Raw genomic sequence first — 7,080 nt, forward strand, 5'->3', positions numbered from 1 at the left:
GGTGGGGGGAGGGTGGGAAGAAACTAGCGGGTCCACAGGGAACTGTCCTTCCAGGTGGTGGAGGGACTGGGGGGCTAAAAATAGGTCAGGGCCATGAACCTAGGAAGAGCATAGTCCCAGGGCTAGGCCAAACGGCTGGACTTTCCCAGCCCCTGGGGCTATGTTCCAAACATGTGCCAACATTTACTAGATCAGGCTCACCCATGCCAGATTGAATTCAGTACGCCTCCTCAGGTGAACTAATTTAGATCAAGCCCATGAATTTTTTTGCCTGATTTAACCTCCCCAAATGTCTGCACAGATCAGTATATAGATCAACCTAACCCTAGTTAGGTGGATGTAAATGTAACTTCTGCACCTACCCAAAGACAATATAGTATAACCATTGCATTATACTTACTTAAAATTAAACAAGTGAAGATATTGTACTTACTACTGCTGCATAATTACAGGATTTAATCATGCGTTTCCTAACAATCTAGCTGTAAATGTTTGATTTCCATAACTAATTTATTTCCGAATAATTGTACAATAGGTGAATCCCTTGATTCTGACAGACATTAGCCAGTGAATCATGGATTTTGTTTTTAAAAATTTAGGGTTTCACTCATTCAGTTTCAAGAAACATATCAATAATATGCAAGATCTTTCCGTTCTAACTGCCTATAGTATTCCTACTACACTAATTCATGAAATTTGTCCCAAACCTTTGGGTACCTCAGTAACTTTGGTTAGTCTATAAAGTGCAAATCTACCCTGCCTTCTGCTTGACTTCTGACATCTAAATATATCTCTTGCCTTAATAACTGTGAAATGATTGACAATTTTTATCAATCAAACACACTGTTCATATTCAGAAGATATTCAAATCAGAGGCTAATATAATAATTCTATAATATTATAAAAGCCTAAGTTTGTCTGTAATGCTTTATCCATGCTCTGATTGGCTGACAAACAGCCAATCAGAGTGCGAAGAAGTGTTCTGACAGAAGGCAGCCCAGCGACATGGTGGTGAGGACACAGGGGACTAAGTGTGGGGGACGAGGCCAGCTGTGCTGCCCCCACCACCCCCACCGCTGCTCCCTGGAGGTGACAGCAACAGAGTGGATGAAAGGGGAGGTGAGGCCAGCAGAGGGGGCCTTGCCCCCACCCCTCCCACAGGTAACAAGGTAGGGAGCGAGTCTGGGCTCAACACAGGCGGGGGAGCGGGTCCAGGCCCAACGTGGAGGTGCAGAGTGGGCCCAAGCGGGGGAGCGGGGAACAGCAAGCCCAGCCCGACATGGCAGCAGCTGGGGAAGGGAAGGAGTGGGCTTCCTCCCTGCCCCTCAGGCCTGGGCCCACTCCTCCCCGACTCCTGCTCTCCCGCCTTGGCCCTAAGCCCGCTCCTCCCATCCCCCCACCACTGCTAGGCTGACCCGAGCCTGCTGCTCCTCCTCCACCCCTCCGCCACGGCGGCCCAGCTTCTCCTCACCCTTCAGCCCAGTCCTCCCCCGCATTGGGCCCAGGCCTGCTCCTCCCTTCCCCTCAATCCTGCAGCAGGGAGGGGGGAGCAGGCCTGGACCCCAAGCAGCAGGAGGGAAGGGGGAGCGGATCTAGGTGGGAGGGCTGGGCTCTGTCCCCATCTGCTCCCCCCCGGCCCCCGTCATTCTTGATGGGCAATTGGCTAGTTCTAATATTATAAAAGCCTCAGTCTGTCTGTCTGTCTGTCTGTCTGTGTAATGCTTTATTCGCAGTCTTATTGGCTGATGGAAACAGCCCATTAGAGTTCTCCAAGCATGGCGGAGCACCACCATGATTCTGAAGCTGCGCTGAGGACTGGACAGAGGGTGGGGGAGCCAAGGCCTTGGCTCCCCCACCCTGCTCCCTGCAAGAGGCAGAAAAGTGGCAGCATGGGGCATTAAGTGGCTACACTCCTTCCCAGCCCCCTTCTCCCGCAGCCCTCCCATCATACTTGATGGGCAATTGGCTACTTACTTCATAAAAAGGATGTATCCTCAAGTCAACATTAAGGGATCATATAATTTTGTCACATGATCCTACAATTTATTATGCACCTTGGATTTCTTAGCTTGCCTTCTACCCGTGAATACCTGTCTCCTAGTAATTTCCTAATCCTCATACTGATTCCAAGAATCACTATTAGTTTTAATTACCTGCTAAATAAATGTTTTCTTTTTTTTCTCCCTGTGATGAAATTGCCCTAAGAAATTCCTAGATTAAATCCAGGATATTCATTCCTGATGCGGTGATAGCTTGAAAGTTCAAAATAACATGATAAGAGGAGAGTCCCATTCTTTTTTAGAGAGTCACCATGTGATTCTGCTCTGTAAACTCCCGTTATTATTCTTACAGTAATGCCTAGAAACATCTGCCAAAGACCAGGGCTCAACTGTCCTATACAGAACAGTAACAAAGATGACACTGTTTGTCCCAGATAGTTTACAATCAAAATCAGAGAAGATGCAGCAGGTGTATAAAACAGGCAAGTACAGTAGAGGATAGATTAGGATGAAGAGATAACAATGAAGTAAAGTTAACAGAAAAGCTTAAATCAGAATTCATATACACAATCTGACTAATAGCATATTTGAGAAGGACAGGGTTTAAGGCGCAGAATGGTTTTTTCAGTTCATTTTTAAAGGTTTTTATGACACAGGCCAAGCCTAATACTGAGTGACAGTAACTAAAATACCTGGCTTTGCAGGTGGGATGCAAAACCCTATTACTCATTAAGAAAATTGTTTGTAACACATGATACATAAAAAGTACATGAAGGTATAGTGTAGAATAAAGATTTTATTGGCACTTGCTTTGGATGGTCTGAAAAACACATTTATAAATTTCCCTTGAAATTAGACACTTCAAGTCTGTACTGGTAAAATTTTTCATGCTTTGCATTATGCACTTTATTTTGTCTTTTCCTATTTTATATGCATGTGTAAATTGTGCATGTGTATATACAAATATTATACCAAAGATGATTTTTAAATACAATTAAAGCAATTGAAGGAATAACAAACAGAAATACAAATAAAAGGCAATAAACATGGCACTAACAGGGATTATTCTATAAAAACAGGGGTTATTCCATAAAACATAAAATAAAAGTTAGCAAGAGGGTAGAGATCAGATAGGGAAAACATTGGACCAGCACTATCAAACTTCCAGCAAGTTAGATTACATTTAGACCATTTGACCCGAGTACCTGAAATTACAAACTACCCAGTATTACCAAGATCCAAATCAAGGATTTATACAACATGTTGATCCAAATGCTGGATGCTCTCTCTCTTGTGCGAGTTTCGGAATATTGTAGATCTATGTTATGGGACTGACAGACATGAATATGACAAACACTATGATGTACATGAGTAAACCAGCTAAATGGAAGACTAACTGGAAGGTAAAAAAAATCTATTTAATAAGCAAATACCTTGGGAAACAATAGTTATGTTGAAGGAATCCTATTAAAATAAATATTACATAGTAACTGCCACATATGACCAGCCAGTGGTCCACAGTCTGTCACCAGCAACAGATAGTACCAGTTGCTTCAGCAAAGGCACAAGAAACCCCAAAGTGGGCAACTATGCAATAACCTGCTGCTGGTAATTTTCTTTAATCCCCAAGTAGTTAGAAAATGACTTGTGTTTTAAAGCATTAAGATGTCTTTCTCTTCCAGGAGAGATTTTTAAAAACACTCTATCCAGAGTAACTACGGATGCTCTTGTTTGGATTGATAACTGATTTCAGTGATAATTTGTAACAAGGAGTTCCGCTGTCCAAAAATGTAGTGTTTAAAAAAGTGTTCCCTTTAATCAGTTTTAAACTTGCTGCCTTTCAGTTGTCAGTAAATGCTCCTTTGTTACTATATTACAAGAACCACTATGCTTATTTTCTTTGTGCTAGTCATTACATATCTCTCTCTATCATGTTTCTTCTTTAAGGCTATTAGTTGGTTTAGAGGAAAAAATAAATCTTTCTCCATCTGGAAGTTTATCTATGTTACTAATCAACCTTCTCACCCCTTCCTGCATTCCTCTTTTTCTATTGATTTCTTCATTGAAATAGACTAACCAAAACAGAACCCTGCACTACACAAGAGAACCATGAAATAGCATTACAATATTTTCAGTATATTATCTATTGTATTTTCCTTGCTTATATGACTGCAGCTGCACCTGGAGCAGAAGCTTTAATTGATTGATCCACAAAGAGGCCTTGTTTTTTTCCTGAGTTGTTACAGTGGACTTAAGCCAATGGCAGTTAACTCATTCCAGCATGTATTATTTTGTGTCCGTATGTGTATCACACTCAATTTGATCTGCTATCATATTAGAAAAAGACCTAGCAAAGCTGTGTAAGGAGCAGTCCCCCTAGTAGTCTCTGGAATATACTAACATAAATATTTTTGCGACTTTGCTATTCAACGACATTTCCAGATAATTAAAAAGCTCCCAGACAAAATCTATGATACAATAATGTGGCATTCAAATCAAAGGCATATATTCGTTAATTAGAACATAATGCTTCATAAAGGTGTTTTAATTGTCACAAAACCAAACCATATAAGTCTGGGAAATTCAACAGCTAAGGTTAAATTTAAAGGAAATCTAAAATTACTAGGTACAGAAATACACAGGACATTCAAACAACATTAAGTCTGCCCAACAGTGGCACCACACAACTCTATGGTTATGATTTTGGATTATTATTAAGGGGCTTTAATGGTTAGGGTGCCTGGTTATATTAGACTGATCTTTATAGAAAAAAACCTAGATATTTTTTCTTTTCTCTGGTGCTACTACAGGGCAGAGATCAAAAGGTGCTGAGTATATACAGCTCCTGCTAAGGTCAGTGGGAACTGTGAATACTCAGCATCTGAAAAAAACAAACAAACCATTATTTAGATGTCAGATTTATCCACCTACATGTTAACATTTTGGCCTGTAGACTAGTGAGAAGTGAATATTTTTCAGTTTGAGTTTGTTTGTTGTGGTCCAAATTCAGGCACAGCAGCAAAGATTTCCAAGATTAACTAAGACAGGCCGTATGGCAGCTTTAGTAATAGACTACACCCAAGAAGGATGGTCATAGAATGGAGAATGCTATCTCTATCTTCACATCTGCAAGTGGTTGGAAAATCAATCAGGAACCTTGTTTAATTCAGGTAATATGTAGTGTCAAGATAGAAACATTTCTAAACTGCCACAAGAAGAAAAATTGTGAAATAAACAGCCAATTTGATTATATTTAAGTAAATAGAGTTTTCATTGCAATTTTAGTTTTCTTTGCCTTTAGGGAAGAAGGCTGTAGTTTTTGCAATTCATTTTACACTCCGAATACAGGATCCACTAGATTGACATACACTAATATCTAAACTGGGTCACATTTTCTTCCTTGTGTGCAGATATCATTAGCAGTCTTTTGACACTTTCTAGTACCTTTTTATAAAGATGGTCCCTGCAGTGCCGGCTGACATACATCAGACTAAAATCAAACAAAAGTGCAGCATGAAAGTTTACAAAGAACAGCATTAATCAACTTTGGCATTTTACTATGCTAAGGGGAAAATTGCATTAGACCAAATTAGTCAGCAAATGCATAGTAACACTACAGTTAGTCCCCTCCAGAAGACAAGTCTGCCAGATATTAATGGAAAGAATCACAGTATGATCAGAGTAAGATTTTACTAAATGGTTATATTTCCACAGAAGCAAATGCACATGAGAAGTCAGAAAGCATTCCTTAGTATATCCTGGTCACTAGAATCTCAAAATCAATGGGGGACATATATTTTTGGGCATGCTCAATGATAAAAAAAAATATTAATTTTGATAATGTTTGATTCTAGTTTATCCTGATGATATAGGGGTTGAGTAAAAAGTTTACTTGAATAAATTATTTGCATTTATCTCCATGTAAACCTCTATGCTGGGTTCCTGGGAAGTTAAAAATAATAATTTTTAATTTTCTTAATTTCCACTTGTACCCAAAAAGACAATTCAGTTGAGCTCGGTTTCATTAAAAGTAAATGGTTTTTTTTCAGTCTTATTGAGGGTGAAGTTTGTGCCAAGGAGACATTACATAAATAGTGTCAGCTTTCAAAGTCTGTTCATCCTTTTTGCATTGAATATAAAAGTGTCATGCTTTCAAAATCAACTTTCATAGATTTCATAGATGTTAGGGCTGAAAGGGACCTCGCAGATCATCGAGTCCAGCCCCCCTGCCCCAGGGGCAGGAAGTCAGCTAGGGTCAAAGGACCCCAGCAAGATAAGCATCCAAGCATTTCTTGAATGAGTCCAGAGCAGGTGCCTGCAACACTTCTGGAAGGAGTCTATTCCAGGTCTTTGGGGCTCAGACAGTAAAGACATTTTTTCTTATGTTCAGCCTAAAACGGTCTTGGAGGAGTTTATGATCATTGTTCCTTGTTTTTCCTTGTGGCGCTCTGGTGAACAGACGTTCTCTCAGGTCCTGCTGTACACCCCTTATGTACTTACAAGCAGCCACCAGGTCCACCCTGAGCCTGCGCTTTTCCAGGCTGAAGAGTCCCATAGTTCTCAGCCTCCCTTCAAAAGGCCTATTCTCTTGCCCTCTGATCATGCACGTGGCTCTCCTCTGAACTCTCTCAAGCTTCTCAACATCCTTCTTGAATTGTGGAGCCCAGAATTGGATGCAGTACTCCAGCTGCGGCCTCACCAAGGCTGAGTACAGTGGGAAGATGACATCCTGAGATTTACTTGAGAAGCATCTATGGATGCAAGCCAGAGTTTTGTTTGCTTTACCAGCTGTGACATCACATTGGTGGCTTATGTTCATCTTGTGGTCAGTCATGACCCCCAAGTCTCTTTCAGCAATGGTGCTAGCAGGTGTAGGACTGCCGAGCCTATAAGTATGCTGTGGGTTTTTTTTACCCAAGGTAGAGTACCTTACATTTATCAGAATTGAATGTCATCAGGTTTGTATCCGCCCACTTACTAAGTTTATCAAAGTCAGCCTGGATCACTAGCCTGTCCTCAGGCGTGGACGCTATGCCCCAAAGTTTAGTGTCATCGGTGAACTTAGCCAGTGTGCTTCTGA

Source organism: Alligator mississippiensis, chromosome 3 (genome assembly GCF_030867095.1).
Source record: "Alligator mississippiensis isolate rAllMis1 chromosome 3, rAllMis1, whole genome shotgun sequence".
NCBI lineage: Eukaryota > Metazoa > Chordata > Crocodylia > Alligatoridae > Alligator > Alligator mississippiensis.